This window comes from Caloenas nicobarica, chromosome 13, assembly GCF_036013445.1.
Source record: "Caloenas nicobarica isolate bCalNic1 chromosome 13, bCalNic1.hap1, whole genome shotgun sequence".
In the NCBI taxonomy this organism is placed as follows: domain Eukaryota; kingdom Metazoa; phylum Chordata; class Aves; order Columbiformes; family Columbidae; genus Caloenas; species Caloenas nicobarica.
Window position 1 is genome coordinate 9,645,562 of NC_088257.1, and position 16,567 is coordinate 9,662,128.

Here is a 16,567-nt window from a genome sequence, read left to right on the forward strand (position 1 = left end):
TAAGTTTAAAAACTTATAAACACCCCCTACAGGAAAAAAAAAATCCATTTATTTCATGCAGTAGCTTAATTCTATTGGTACTACTTTGATCATTCAGCTTTGTTTCAATAATATGGAAAAAAATGGGAAAAGCAAAACAAACAGAAAAACTGTTTGAAGATCTTTCTTCCTAAGCTCTCATAAAAACAAAATGAATAAAAGAAATTAAAAGAAGTCTCTCACTGCTTCGGTACGTCCTATTGCAAAAAACCAAAAAACAAAACACACCCCAAACTCCAAACAAACAAACAAAAAAAGAAAAACACAACCACAGCACCAATTATGTATCACCTTATTTCTTCAGAAATAAAGACATGTCCACACCTTATGTATAAATTTAATTCTCTAGAACTATTACACACGAGAACCTTTGCACCCTTCAAAGTAACAGGAAATACATAAAGGGAGATAAACTTGGCGAAGAACTCAGACTAAATTTATTCTTTTACTGAGGATAAAAGTTTACTGTTCTAAAAAGTAAAAGCTGTTTATAGTTGCAATTAACTTCCAAGCCTTGGGTACATTCAATAGCTGTAAGTTATCAGCAGTTGCTCACACCCCTAAAAAAGGAAATGAACCCACCTAGAATCTCAGACCAGCAAGAAGACAATTAAAAAGTTCTATTTCTGTTTCTCAGCTATGCTTTCAAAGAATCTTAAGCACCATCAAGGCAGAAGACACACTAGAAACTTCTACAGTTAAGTTGAGCTCTAATAAGATTTTAAGAAATGTCTCGACTGTTGCCACCCTGATCTATTCCATCACAGCTGCCTCACCTATATCATGCAATCAAGCTTACAGATTTAGCATTCTGTTCCATGATCAAGTTTTTCGGTTTTTGTTTTTAGTATTTTGAACACAACACTAACATGCAACAACTACGAATGAAATTGTACTGGTTGTATACAACTTCAACATCATTTACCCGCAAGTATGCTTGCGGAATAAACAAGCTAACTAAAAGCAAAGAAAGCTGGAACAGTTCTACTAAAATGATGCATTGCACTAACTAGTATTTGTAGGGCAAGTGTCAAAAGAACTTTGATAAAAGATTCTGTCCTATAAACTATGATTTTAGAAAAAAAATCTGCTTGCAGTAACATAATTAGCTCTGAAAACTTTACATTAGTCTGAATACCTATCAAGCAAAATGTGGTAGAACAAGTATCCCAGAAGCATTGTAACAGATTTGATCAAAACAGTTGCGACTTCTTAAAAAAAAGTTTCCACATTCATGCTTGTCCCATAACCACTGAAAAACAAGATTGTTGAAGTTGAACACTAATAGAATTTACTGTAAATCCACTCTGGCCACGCATGAGGCTTTCAAGACTCTTATGCTGAAGTGTATTTTTACCTGTTCAAAAACTGCTTGGACAAAAAAGAAACTCTGCAACAAACTAATAGGATTTGAGGCGTACAAACAACACTGAATTTATCTCGTTACAGGCCTTTCGGACATTAATTCTGGAAGGCAAAAATACTGAAGGTTTACCGCTTCTGCTTTTTTGGAACACAACAAGGTAGTATTAAAAAGATTAATGAATTATTTTTAGACTAAAAGCATTCCCTTCTTTGGAGCTATTTAGGTAACAAAGCAGTAGGTTCAGGCATTTAATCTATAAACCAAACCTTTTCATGTAGAAACTGCAACTCTTGTAGGGTTTTAAAATTTCTGAATGAATGGCATCAACTCCATTTGGAAGATTTACTTGCATTCGATGTAATTTCAGCATGTAATTTTTGAAAGGTTTCTAACTAACCATGACATCTCCTAGGTATAGCTTCACCAGATCATCTATATTTACAATCAAATTCTTCTGAGGCTTTAAAAGTGCACATTATGAGATGTGACTGTAGTACAACAGTGCATCGATGTAAGATTTGAGCACAGAAACAAATGTTTTAAAGAGTCACATTTTCACTAATAGTGTTGCACAAATTACTCGTATTGTTGCAGTTCCAGATGCAGCTGGTAACAACTTTCATGGGGGGGAAAAAGCTTTCTTAAATTTCCTTAAGAGGCAGAGGGTCTAGTATGCATTACCTTCTTTTATTAAGTAACTTTCCAGCTGAGCTACAAGAGAACATCAACAGAAAAACACATTATTACATTTAGGAAAAACAGTGAAAAATGCTCTTTAAGGAGTGAGCGTAATGCATCACACGGGGTAGCATGAGGGGGTTTTTAATGGGTGAATATGAAAGGAAGTAATCTCTCTATCAGAGTTCGACTTTGGGGCAGGCATTATTTATAAATTTAAAGTTCTTGTTAATGACTACAGCAAGTGGAAGGAAACTAGTTGTGTGAACAGGCCCATTGTTTGAACCCCTTCTTAATACCTCATCAAGCCAGCTAGATATAAACAAAGTTGGTTAACAGTAGAATTTACAAATTACATTTCATTTGTGAAGATGGGAGAAATACACTTTCTTCCATCTACCATGACCAATTCTAAGCAACTCAACGACCTTTTGGTTCCTCTTCCAAGATTTTCTTACCCTACTATATTAAACTGGCAAATTTAGCAGATTAATTTCATTTGCTATCAAAGAATCTTCCGGCTAAAATGGCCTAAACGGAACTCACCGCAGAACAGATCAATATAAAATTATGTGCGGTGTATTTATTTTAACAAGATGCATTTTTTAAGTAACATGTTCTGCCATTGATTCCAAACTAATTTCCCACCTGCAAAATCTAAATTTAAAGTACCATTATCCAAGCAGCCCATTGCCCCAAGTAGTGCAGCAATGAATGATGCTTTTCACAAGCATAAGAGTAAAATGGGTAACAACTACTGGTCTTCATCCTTTCCTACTGCCAATACTAATATTGCAAATGGACAAGCACTATTCTTTTCCTGCTTAATTTACTTGTTTGCAAATTAAAAAAGCTTCCTGTAGCATCAAACACAATCTGAAACAAGGACCTTCCCTGCTCATGATTAGAAGCTGCTTTGAGACTCAATCTCATAATATAAACAAACCACTGCTTATAAGTAGCTATACAATTGGTAGTTCATTCGAGCTGCTGCAGACTCACAGTTAAAACTGCGTTTTACAGTCAGCTCTTGTGCCTGACTTTATTGCCCCTTCAAACTTAAAAATGCTCAAGTATTTTGACTCCATACACACATTAACACATTATACACTCATACAGAAAGCTCAGAAACTCAATTACAGTATATGACAGCATATCATACTATCTTCAGTTATCAATATTTTCTTTAAAACTACCTAAAACTACAATCTTGCACATCAATTTCACCTGGTCCTTCTTTCCTTATAAGTTTCCTGACAGGAATTGTGCAGGATTGTGCTTGGCTTTTATTATCATTTTCCCAAGTCTACATCTGACATTGTAGCCTAGCACAGGGTCCCATGTAATGGCATTCATTAGAGCGTTTTCTTGAGGACAAATACAAAAGAAACATTGGCTCCATGTTTTTTCCATGCACATCAAGGACAAAATTAACCACTGTGTAACTTTAGGGTTTAAGAATTTAGCCAATAAACTCAAAGGGCCTATATGTTCCCTACCATTACCACAGACTTAACAACAACAAAAAAAATCTTTCAATTACTCTGTGCAACATCTTACTCAAAGAATATCAATGATTTAACTCATCATTTTCCCCTCTTCCTCTTAAGGGTAAGTAAAGATGAAAGGAGACTTTATGAATGATACCAAAAAGGAACTTGCGGTATTTTCATCAGAACTGGGCTTGTATATCCAAATGCATATCCAGTTCACCAAAACCTACGATAAATGCTTTAGACTAACACTAGATTTCTTTGCTTCAAACATGCCTTGTAAGGCAATATATTCTAACTAATAATACATCTAAACAAGAACAGAGAAGAACTGTCTGGTCTCCTCACCAATTTTACTAACCGTGACTGCTCTCCAAACAAAAAAATGTATTGACAATTTCAGACATGGCCATGCACAAGCAGCACCCTACATGGAAAAACTGGCATCAAAGCCATAGAGCCCAGGTTGCAAAAGTGATGTTTCTGTTTTTTCTCAAAGTCTTCTCAAAAATCACTGTTAAAAAACATAACACAAGTGATAATGATTTATGTCACAAAAGAGTTCACTAATAGAACTCCACTGCATTTCAAAAGTACCCTCACTTCCAGCTGATGCCAAGAAAATCTCAGAAAAAGCGTAACCAAAGGACAAAGTTTTGAATTTGTTTCGCATCATGACAAAATTTGAATTTAACTGTGATACAGAGGAGGGGAGAAGGAAGGAGTAAAACCGAACACTTCCTAAGCCTAAAAAAGTTAGTATCTATTTCTTAAGGCATCCACTTAGAACAGAAAAAATCCAATGCTCACAGTGGCCCCAGCCTTTGCAACGACTCTAATTACTGAGCAATTAGCTTTTGTAGAAGTTCTCAAAAACTACAAATTCCTTCTTAGAACCAAAATCTCTTCCCCTAAGTGTTTTGTCAGAACCGTGCATTTTCTCACACTTCTATTTCAGCTAATTGGCACTTTCCAACAGAAGCATTATGCTGAAAAATGCCATCATCAAGAGCAGTTAGCACAACTGAAAGTCTGCTCTGAAATTGCCTCATGTTTTTAAGGTTATTTAAGATCTACTCTAAGCACAGCAGATACCTACAATTTAGCATCTATTTCTTAATTAAAATTACATACAAGAGCATCACCAAATTTCACTAAACATGACAACAAATGCCTATGCCTCCATTGGTAGGTTAGTGGACATGGACAGGCAAGTGGGTGATTACGAATGACCTTACTACTACACTTGGAGACAAAAAAAAGGGGGAAAGTAAAGGACACGTTATACTTTTTCACAAACTCTAAAATATGTTAAAAATTAACAAGCTGGGCAAAACCTTCCAAAACTTAGATGCTCATATGCAAGACTTTAATTAAAGAATAAGATCCTAAATACTGCCACTGAAAACGTGAATTGACAACAAGAAGTGTAACGTGAAAGCAAGGACTGGATAGACTTTTCATAAAGCTCTAAAGGAGGGAAAGAAAAATAAAGATGTATATATGTGTGTGTATACATTTCCACTCCAACTGAATTGCATTAAGACTCTGACAAGTTTACAAAGCTACAGGATTTGGAGGGAACACTGATAATAGTAATTCAGCAAGCTTTTTTTTCCCCTTCCACAGAATGAATGAATGGCAAAGTATTCTAAATTTGTCAGTTTGTGACATCCACTGACCCAGAATTCAGAGACACTACCTCATAGTTGGTGGATCAGTAGCAGCGATTCTGACAAAGATCCTCTGTCAAGGATGACAGTCCTGGCAGGCTCAACCTTGGTGGTAGGTCAGCAGGGATACAGACTTGGCAGGCAGAGTTCTGCACCTCGCCAACCCACACTGGTCAAGCACGCTGAGGTGCCAGCCAAACTTTTCCACGTGGTCACAGGAACGCAGCTAAAAAGGCCTCCAGAAAACAGTGCAGGAACTTGAACTGTGGCTAATGATAACTGCAAAAGTCTTAAATTAACTGTTCAACTTGCTTTTAATGAGTTATCAAATTTAGCCATGAAATACCTAGTGTTCTCAGATCACACGAGAACAAATATTTTAATTCTGAGCACGAGGTTCTTACATATTGCTATTAAAAATAATTTAAAGATCTTTAAAGAAGAAACATTAACACATTAAAACTAATTTTAGCAAATCTATCATAGAAGTTAGAAGAAACTTGCATTTTAATAAAAAAGAAACAACTGGCAGAGAAGGAAGATACAGGGACATGCACAGAACTGCCACAGCAGTATTTCTGCTGGTATAGAATTCAGCCAAGAGCAACAAAGAGTTCTTAGAGTTTTCTTTACAGAACTAAAGAGAAAATATAGAGGACATTTTTCTGAAATTAAAAGTGTCCTCTGCAATATTAAAGATCACAACATAATTTGCAAAGACCATTCGAATGAACCCAAAACCACAAACTACACTTAATAGAGCTCGAGCACTCCATCCTGAGAGACAGAATTTCTTCCAGCTCTGATAATATTCTATCATCATGAAAACTCTGCACAGGAGATCACCCACTCAAGGTGCAAAATTAAAAACCTGACTTTGTAACAATAACCAAGCAGTACAGGGTCCACAGTTATAGTTCCTTTAGGCTCCCATCAGAGGTTAAAACTCCAAACCGCACACAAAAACCATCCAGCACAGCTGTAGGCAGCATCACACCCTTTTGCTGTGATCTTTTGTCATCAAGAGAAAGAAATGCAGAGGAAGTCCCTCTTCCTCCTTTCCCCGTTCTCATCACAACTGTCCATCCTGGGCTTCCACTAGGAAAGCTGTCTTTAGAAAGTAAGAAAATTCCTCTCTTAAATGTATTTTCTCCACATTTTAAAGGAAAATAAAGGTTTGGCAAAGGCAGGTAGCCCAATAAGCACATGGTTTGTTGGAGTTTTGTTTTGCAAAAATAAGCGCCATTAAGCACTTAGCAACAATTTCAAGGCCAAGTGAACAAAATTTTAATATCAGAGGTTAGAGTAAACCACTATCAAATGGTAGAGATTAAGACATTAAATCCAACAGCACCCTACACAGACAGGGCATTCTCCAAAGTTACAACACACTAATTATGAAACATCTTCAATTAAGTTATTTGCTGCTTCTATTAACTTCCACTACCACCAGCTGCCAACTTCATGAAGTATTACAGCTTTTGAAGAGCATGGGCACGTGACTGCAAAAGCGTGTTTGAGAAGTGTGTTTGCACCTTCCCCCGCCTTCTCTTCAATCAAATTCTGTGATTCCTCAAAATATTAGAAGGATATTCCACGCAGAACTTCCGTAACTAAGATGTGCAATGAGCACCACTCGTTTCAGTTTTCAGTATTTTAAAGCCACTCGTGGCAGGTAAATTATCTGAAATTAAGAAAGGAATAAAAACCAGCAAGAGATTTCATCTAAAAACACCACATACTGACAATCTAATTTCCCACAGCAAGACAAAACTTACGGGCTGACGCAAATTTTGACAGTTATTCCTTGGAGATTTTGTTAAAGCAGAGAGCCCAAGCCATTCACTGATCAAAGGCTCTAAATCCCTACAGATTCCACCAAAAGACTAAACAGCTATTTTTGAACCCATTAATTCAATTACTACAGTTCTTCCCTCTCCCATTTTACTGAGAAATACATTCATTTTATCAGCTTAAAGTCACGCCAGACACTACACAAATAGAACAGAGCACTGATCACTTGATTTCCAGTCTTGTGCTTTTAACCACAAGACCACATTTCCTCTATTAAGTTTACAACCCGCAGAAAACAAAAATTGCCGTTCTAAATCGCTTAAGCAGTCCATCTGTTGTCAGGTTGCTGTCAGGACGGGATGCACACAAGGAAGGCCAAGGTGTGTGTGCCCTGACATCGCCTCTTTACCGACGGGTTTGAAACGTGTGGGATTGTTAACTCTCCCCTCTCTTTTGGTCAGGCCTTGCTGCAGTTAAGAGCAGAGTTCCTCGACTTAAAAACAAAACAAAAAAGCATAAAACACCGAGCCTCTCATTAGCATTGCAACAGTTTGCTCCTACAGTTACGTGCACAGACTTATTTTTATCAGCACGAAGCGCGCGCTCTCAGCCCCGCAGCGCGGTCCCGCGCTCCCTTTCCCTCCCGGGCTGCTCCTTCCTCCACACGCCGCTCACCGGCCTCTTCCTCCTCCTCCTCCTCCTCCTCCCCCTCCCGCCGCCCGCCCCCCCGCCAGCCCCGGCCCGGGACGCCCCCAAAGTCTGTCAGCGCCGGGCCCGCGCAGCCGGGGGTGGCCTCGGCCCCTCAACTTTCCCAAAGGGCCCGTTCCCCTCCGCCGGGAACCTGAACCGCAGCGCCTCGACCCGCCCGCTGCCCCCAACCACCCCCCCACACACACTTCTCCGCTTCGACCCACCCGGCACGCAGCGAGGCGGCCTCCCCGCCGCGGCGACCCGGGGCCCGGCGTCCGTGGGGGCTGGAGGCTCCGCCTGGGCCGCCCGCTCACAACAAAACTTTATGTGGAGCCCGCGGAGGGGACAGCGGCGCGGCGGCGCCGGCGGGGCCAGCGCCGGGACCCGGATGTGCGCGAGGGGCGGGAGGCGGGGGAGAGCGCGGGCTGGAGGCTGCGCGCCGCGCATGCGCGGAGGAAGCGGCCGCGGCGGGGAGGGCCCGGCGGGTACCGAACCTGCACCGGCATAAAAAAATAAAATTAAAAAAAAAAAAAAAAAGGCGAAGTGTTCGGGTTTGCTTGTGAAAAAAGTAATTTACCCGAAGATGGAGCAATATTAAAGCTTCTGAAGCTCAGCGCGGCCCTGCCGTGACCCCGTCAGGCGGAGGCCCGGAAGGCCCGGGCCTACCCGGGGCTGCCATGGAGCCGCTGGGCTGAGACCCGGCCCCTGCTGCCCGGGGCCGTGTGCTGCCGGCCCGCGGCACAGGTTGGGTTTTACCCGCAGTGCTGAGGCCCTTCAGGTGGCCGCATCTCGCAGTACCTGACTAAAACCACACGGTAAAGCTTCAGGGAAAGAAGTTAGCAGCGTTAGGAATGACTCTAGAAAGGACCGTATGGATGAGGACTTTCATACTGTATGTAGTGCCGGCATGGGACAAATTTCTGCTTTTCTCACGGTTGCCCTCATTCTATGAAGTGGAAATGACTGCTGTTTCCTCAAAGCTAGTTTTTGAACAGCACAGAAGAAAGTTTCAGAGAGATACTGGGGTAAAACCACCTCCAACATGCCACAACAGTGCCTGACCTTGATTAAGCACAATGCAGGCATCATGGTTTTTCGTCATTTTTAACTATGTAAATTGATTGATATGTGGGTGAATGAAAGAAGAATTGGGTTCCACACTGTGACTTGATGTCAGAATGTTTTCATTTTTTAAATTGCTGTCAATACACAACTGGCTGTTGGAAGTACAAATGCCTAAATTTCCACTAGATGTGAAGAATGTGCTTACTTCCACTGAAATCAGTAATAAGAACGACTTGTCTGCTCTAAGGCCTCTCTCATTGTAGGGAAGGACTGGCAAAGTCTTGTTTCCCATACAAAAGACAAGATACCTCAGAGCGACGTGTGGAGGGCTGAACCACACACAGCTCTGCTCTTCTTCAATCCATTCATGAGCAGGTGGAACTGCCCGCCACAAAGCACCGGTGAGGCCCAAACTCAGATGGCATTGAGAAATGTAGCTGCATATGGGCAACAGGAACATCCACAATTAGGGGAAAGTATTTCACACTTCAGCCCACAAAGTGATTTTAAGAGGAAACCTCTACAGGAAGATTACCTCATAAGGCTGCCTTCCTCAGAGGTTGATCAGAGCCTGTTTCAGACACACTACTGAACTAAACTGAATCTTAGTGTGATCCACTGCAGAAATTCCTACAGAAGAGTTTCTTTCTCTGGCAAAAAAAATGTTTAGGAACAGATATACAAGGCAAAATAATCATTTGTATGTAAATTCATGTCTCTGTTGTAAGACATGTAGCTATACTGTCTTGGAGCAGTTAAAAATCTGCAATTGCATCTTCTGGCATGCCAGCTGGATCTTGATATCAAATAAATTCCTTTTGGAAAAAAATATTAGAAATGAGCAAATGTAATGAAAAGTGATTTTATATATACATATTTATGTATATGTACTAATATACTAATACGTATACAACTAGGCTAAAAAGAAACCACATGAGATGAAGGTAAAATATCAACAACAACAACAACAAAAAAAGAAGAAAAAGCAATGTAAAATTTGTAGAAACAGGGAAGACTATCCAGTGAGCCAAACTCAAGTTTAAATTTCAAATATATTTGAGTTTTGAAGAAATTTTCTTCTGGTTCAACACTATGTGGCTCTTGATTTTTTTTTTATGTAAACAGAAGGTTTTAGCACCAGTGTGCTCTGATCAGATCTATACAGAAGTTAATTAATAGCCCAATGGCGTATCTCTACTAAAGTTCACAAGGGCAGTGAAGAAGCAAAGCTTTGGTGTGATTTACTCACGGAATGGAGCGAGCCTTTGGGGACTCCTGTGTATCTCTGCACCAGCAATTGTTCTGCTTTGGCCAGGCAGTCCAAAATACGGGACAAAAAAAATCCTGTTGGTCTTTTTCCAAATCTTTTGTGTAACTTAATTAATAAACCAAGTAACAAACAACAAATTGGCAGCAGGCATTTTAGGTGTTGTTCATGTGCCAGCCATGATGTCTCTATGAAACAAAATGTTCTCTGATTGAGAAGTTACAAAACAATTGGATGTTGTTGGATGAAGCTACAGCACAGAGCCCTGATGAGCTTCCTCCTGCAGGAGTTTTAGAGTTCCAGTCATGAGGAAAGCTGAAGGTGTTCATGGAAGTGTGTGGGAGAGGACAAAGAAAACTCTAAGTTTTCCAAGATGTTCTCAGTTTAAAACTGCAGGCAATTTTGGCATGTCTGCTTGCAGCACACCACTCCTCAGAAAGTAGTGATTCTTAAGCACAATATACAGACTGGTTTGGAGTATGGTAGTGAGTATGATATACCAGCTGCAAAGTTGTTTTCCTCTTTGTTTTTTCCCATTTTGTCACAGACTAGTGTTGAATGGGCAAAAGCCAAATGTCTAAAGTCCAGTTATCACCTTCTTGTCAATGGGAGAGAGTTACGGACAAAGTAAAAAAACTTTTGGTATCTAACGATACAAGTCTGTATATCCTTAAGGTCACAAGAAAATTAACACCACTTCCACCACCATCTACTTCATACGTGGTTTCCATCACATAAATCACTAGTGCCCCGCTCCAGTGGGTCCACTCTAATAATGTATCAAGTTCAATAAAAGGTTTAGAACAAGGAGACTCAAGGCATCCTGAACAAAGTTTCCAGAAATCGCGTGATTTCATGAATTTATGAATTTCACAACTCATGGAACCATCAGTCCTCTTTTAGCATTGCCAAACATGGATTTTAACAACATATAGATATGCAGCTGTGGTAATCCCAGGAAAAATGACTGGCTAATCATCTGCTTACCTGAATATTTTAATTATTAATTGTCTGTTCAGATTCTGCAGAGGCAACTGCAGACGTTTATACATTTAGTCCTGCCTTGTAAAGTCAGTGAAAGTACAAGTACCTGTGTCACATTCCTTTGTGCACAGCCTGATGGCAATGAAGAGAGAAAACTTCTCATAAACCTATGCGATTGTAAATGTTTATGTTGGAGGTAGCTATAACCTTGCAGTCTGATCAAAGTACAGAACACTCAACAGAAAAACTACCACCCATTTGTATCAGGCCTTGCATGCTTCAGAAGCAACCATGAAGTTCAAGAAGTATCTTAAATTACATTATTTTGATTTTTCTCTCCAGGTTTTGAATATGATCCCTGTATTTTTGATGAGATTTTTGTTTGGTTAGAAATGAATAGTTTGAAAATCAAATGGGTTGTTTGAATTATAAGGAAATAGTCTTGAAAAAAAGTTGCGTTATTATGAAACTTTGGCCTTCCTGTGACTTCTAAAATGAGTGCATTGTTCAACTTAATTCTCTATCAGCTTTCTAAACTGCTGGGAGGGGAGCATGTTGTTAAATATATATATATGTATATACTTTTATATATAGATATGTATGAACAATCACCATGTGTATTTTCTACCCACATTAAATTTTTGCAAAGCCACTTTATGTTAAAAAGTTCCTGTAGTGTCAAAGATGGCTTGGGCACTTAAACCAAATCTAGCTGAAAAACAGAATTGGGGAAAAATGGATAGGATAGCTCAAGACAGTTCCACTCACAGCTGTCAGCTGAGCAGAAATGGGGGAAGGGGGAAATGCTGAGAAAGGAATTTTTTTTTTTTGGCAGTGAAGAGAGGAACATGCCATCCCTGTTTGAAAAGCTTCAGAGTGGGAAAGGCTAAGGAGGGGCTAACATACTATACATACCTTTACATATATTTTTGAGGCAGAAAAACAGCGTTATGTTTGAGCAGAGTTCAAGTGGAAAGGGAGGTGGCATTCACTCTGGCCATCAGGTTCTCTGAAATAACCCCACAATTAACAGCACGCTGAGAGCAAGCACGATACATGATAAGTGGCTACCTAACAACAAGAAGGCAATGCAAACGTTGTGTACATCCCATCATGTGTCAGGAAATGAAAAACAAATTGTTTAGTGTCTGGAGGAAATATATTAAAAACGTTTACCTACAAGGCCCTGGGTAGTGTGGGCTCCTGTGAAGTTATGCTCACTGGCTCACAACCTGTGAATTTTAGGAGAATAAATTACGTACTCTGTTATTGTTACAGCCACACTTCTGGTACCTTGCATGACTCAGCTCACACAGCAGTACAGAGAAAGGGAGAGAAGAATTAGTCTTGCGTCCTGAAGCTACAGATATAAGACGTTAACATGAAATTGTAGACCAGGGGAGGGAAAGACAAGCCAAAGGTATGCTTCCCAGCAAGTTTAAAACTGCAAACTTTTCTTCCTAGACTGAAATAACAAATGAGGTGAGACTCATAAATGAGTACTGGTACTTCTATGGAGATGTTAGAAATAAAGACATTGTGTGAAGGTTTTGTTACTTCAACTCAACAGTGTAGCTTCATACTCTACAGAACAAAAACGTGAATATATTGGGGATGCTGTATCCAGTTTGACAGATCTGAGAGTCAACTAAGGCTGCAAAACAGAACACACAATTCAATAAATAAATGTGTGAAAAACATATAAAAAAGGCAAAATCATAAGAAGCGCAAAAGGTCGCTGCAGGAAGAGTAAGACATGTAAAAAGTAATGAATAAGAGAAGCCTTTGCCTGAGAACCGGCGCAAAGTCCATATCAGAGTATCAACCCTCTTCCATTGACACCTGTGGACAGCCTGGTCAGGACAGAGTACTGCTAAATCAGATCTGTTCTGAGAATGAGAAGTGGAAACCTTCCCAGAGGAATGGAAAAAATGCCCTCGCTGATTAACAAGAAGTGATACACTGCTGTGACAGAGGAAATGATAAAGAAAATAATTTTAAATGACACAATTCCTTTGAATATTCCTCCAGTGTTCCTGTTTTTCTAGACCATCTCCAGCTTGCCCTCACCATTGCACCAGCAGTACAGAAACATGTAATACTCCCATTCTTCTGCATCAGTTATTTTCGACTATGTCTAGAACATGACCTCCCATTATGTGAACACTTTCTGGAGTCTGACACCCACTGCTAAACTCAGAAGAAAGAGAGCCCCTGCCCCCTAAAACCTGTCTACAAGAACCAGACCAAATCCCATGGACAACAGAGAAGTTGGACCATAGAAGTGGAACAGAAAAGTTACTACAGAAAGAGAATGAATCTTAACTTTCTTTTACTTAGTATAAGCACATTATTGCTATGAGCTTTTTTCTTTTGTGTAAACTCTGCCCAAAATTAGCCATGAACAAAATTGTGTCTCATTTTCTTAAATATTTATTCCCTTCCCTACCACTTGTTTTAGGTCCCACACTGTTAGCCAAACATGGAGCTTCTGGGGTGTATTCTTCAATGTTTTCACCTGCACACACCAAATTTTTCTTAGTGCTATTCCCTCCTCGACCCAAGTGCTGCCTTCTGAGCATGGTCCCTTTTGGCATTTGGGTGGGACACGTCCTGGCTTTGGGACAGTGAGAACTAACGTGCAGTCTCACACTCAATCATCTGCTGACACAGTCAGGAGCTGGAATTCCATTTCTTGTACCAATAGTTGGGACCAACATCCACAATAACTGTGCACTGAAAACTTGTATTTGTGGCTCCATGGCCAAAACCACAGGAAAACTATTTTTAGCACAACGGAGCTCTAAATAGTGGAAGCACTGAAAATTTAGCTCACATCATGGGCCAAATTCTTCTCCTGGTTACGCCCACTCTATGGAGGAGCTTGAATATAATAAACAGAAACACTCTGAAACAGAAATTAAAAAAAAAATAGTGCCACTTTTGCTTATGAGTAAAATCAGTATTTTAAACTTTAAACTAAGAAAGGTACACATCCTCCAGTATTTCCTCTAGAAATAAATAAAGGGAAAGGAAAAAGGAACAGTTTGAACCAGAAGTGATCTATTACAATGATTGTACCTATTATGATAAAAGTAATTTATCCCATTATATGTGTCTGAACAATACCCATAGCTACAATCTCTCTCCCTTCATTATGCAGATCCTTTTGGCTTAGACCAGTGGAAAGGACCTTGAGTTTATCTGTATCTTGAAAGAGGCAGCAGATGAGTGTAGCCTATGAGTAACAAATCAGGTTTTAATAGCCAGACCTACACACAAGCCAACTTTCTAACAGCAGTTTATCACCTCAGGATTTCACAACCCGAAACAATTAGTGATGGCAATGCAGAGGACTCGAGTTTTCTCAGGTAGGAACAGACAGGACCTGACTTTCTCCTTCTGGGTGTTTTTCTGCCAAAGTCCCCAAGTTACAGGGCTCTGGGCCTTTACAGCCTGTATTTAAATTTTCTGGCACACTTAGGGACACAACTTTTTTTCCACCCTCATGACCAAATAGTTAAGTTTCATAATTTCCTCTACAGTATCAAGATCTGCATATACAATCATAATAATTGCTATTGTAAAATTAAAGTGCTCTGGGGCATAGTATAGTGCAGGTTTTGGACAGCGTGTTGCAAGCTATTTGCTCCTCTTCACAGAATTTCCGCAGAATTTTTTTCCTTTCTTTGTGTTTTGTTAGGAGAACAGGGAACTGGATCATTTTCTAAAACAAAAATTAAAACTTTTTGGAGAAGCCAGTAAGATGAGAAAATAACAAAATATGGGGTTTTTTTCTCGTCATCACAATAAAAAATGTTATTTTTCATTTATTATTTTATTGTTGATGAGATTTCTTCCCTTCTTTAAGCTGTGCCCTATGGCATATATTTTAAAAGGAAATACATGGAGGAAAATCAAAAGGCAAACAACACAGTTTTGATTTTAATTGCATTTTTGCAAATCTGAAATAAATTAGGATTATTATTATTTTCTAAACACCTTCATATTTCACACAGTAAAGGAAAAAAAAAAAGTTCATAAACTTTTTGCACCAGCTGCTTAGATGGGCCCCATGTAAGGCACTGTCACTAAAATAGTTCACAACCCTAATTACAATTCACCACATCTTGGGAATGACATTTAAGATTCTCGAGGCGCTTTTAGATAATTTTTAGACTCTGTGTAGAAGTTCAGCTGTCACGAAGTTGGTTTTATTTTGTAACAGATTTTATCCTTTGGAATGTTATGTTTGGATTGAGCTGAAGATACGGAAAAATACATGCAATATAGTTTGCTTACCCACTGAAATATAACTCCTAAAACAAAGCTGAGACTTTTTGTCCTTTAATGTTCATATTCCAGCCTGTGCTTGCCTATAGCTATTTAGATTTGGAAGCAGGGGGTAGCAGAAAAAACTCGCTCTTACTGTATTATTCTGACTCCATTAGTGTAGTCAGAGAGAATTCCTGCTCTGTATCGAGTAATTAAATAAATATTTAACATTGCAGGATTTAATTGGAATCCCAAAAGTTAACAATAGCCTCTGCTATCCATGTCGCTATCTCAGGGGTTCTGTTTTCACAGGCGTATATTTAGATCTCGGCCACATCGCCTACTTGCATTACGAATAGTACAACCTCCCCCCTCCCTTAAAAAAAAAAAAGAAAACAAACAAGAAGCTCAGTAAAATCTGGAAACTTTTATAAAGTGACGCCATCTCTGCGAATCTCCTTCCCTCTGCTGCAAAACATAATTCAAAGCTTAACAAATTAAGTGGCGGGCAGGCGCTCGCAAAACAAACAAACAAACAAACCAAACCAAACAAAAAAAACCCCAAAACTACAACAACCAATAACAAACGAACGCAACTTTACCTTCCAGAAAATTACTGCAGCTCCATTTTCTCAGCCCGGATTTTTTTCACCAGCTGCTTTCCAAGTGATTTTTGTGCCTCTCGCTCCTGCTGGCGCTGGGGAGGAGCCGTGCGGAGGGTCCCCAGCCCGCGGGGACCGGCTCGGGTAACACCCAGCAGCACCCCCCCAGCTGCCTGCACAGAATTCAAATTCCCACTTTAGAAACTTTCTGCAATACTTGTGTGTCAAGTCTATTTTTGTTTCCTTCCTTCATCCTATAATAATGCTCTTCGGTCCGATGCAATGCAGCCATCTTTTGTGCTGTGTCTTTTCATGCAATCTGTAGATCAAAAGCAATTTGCTGGTGTAAATCCTGGCTTTACCAGAGCTGGCTGATCCTTTTTGGTGAATAATTTATCTAGTTTGGAAAATGGGAACGACTGCAATCACAGTGTATTGACTCTTTGCATTAGGTCTCCCTGCACAAAAGGAATACTCACAATCTGAATGCATTTAATGGATACAAATGTGTCTGTACATGCATAATACATAGAAGTATATATACACATACAAATAAATATATACACATTTAGGGCATACAAATGGTATGTCTATGCACACAGGCACACACACACCTCAAAATAGGCCAGTTTAATTAGGAT

General features: G+C 39.6%; 1 protein-coding gene across 3 annotated transcripts in view; it reads right to left on the reverse strand.

Annotated features, from left to right (window-relative positions):
• Positions 1 to 16,167, reverse strand: part of SMAD5 (SMAD family member 5) — a 30,091-nt gene extending 13,924 nt beyond the window's left edge. The window contains exon 1 of one of the 3 annotated variants that reach the window (XM_065644033.1): positions 15,927 to 16,167. The gene's annotated coding sequence lies outside the window, so the exon portion shown is untranslated. Of the gene's footprint in view, positions 1 to 7,953; positions 8,109 to 15,926 lie in introns of those variants that run through there. The other 2 variants (XM_065644032.1, XM_065644034.1) reach the window with 2 other exon arrangements.
• Between the last annotated feature and the right edge of the window lie 400 nt (positions 16,168 to 16,567).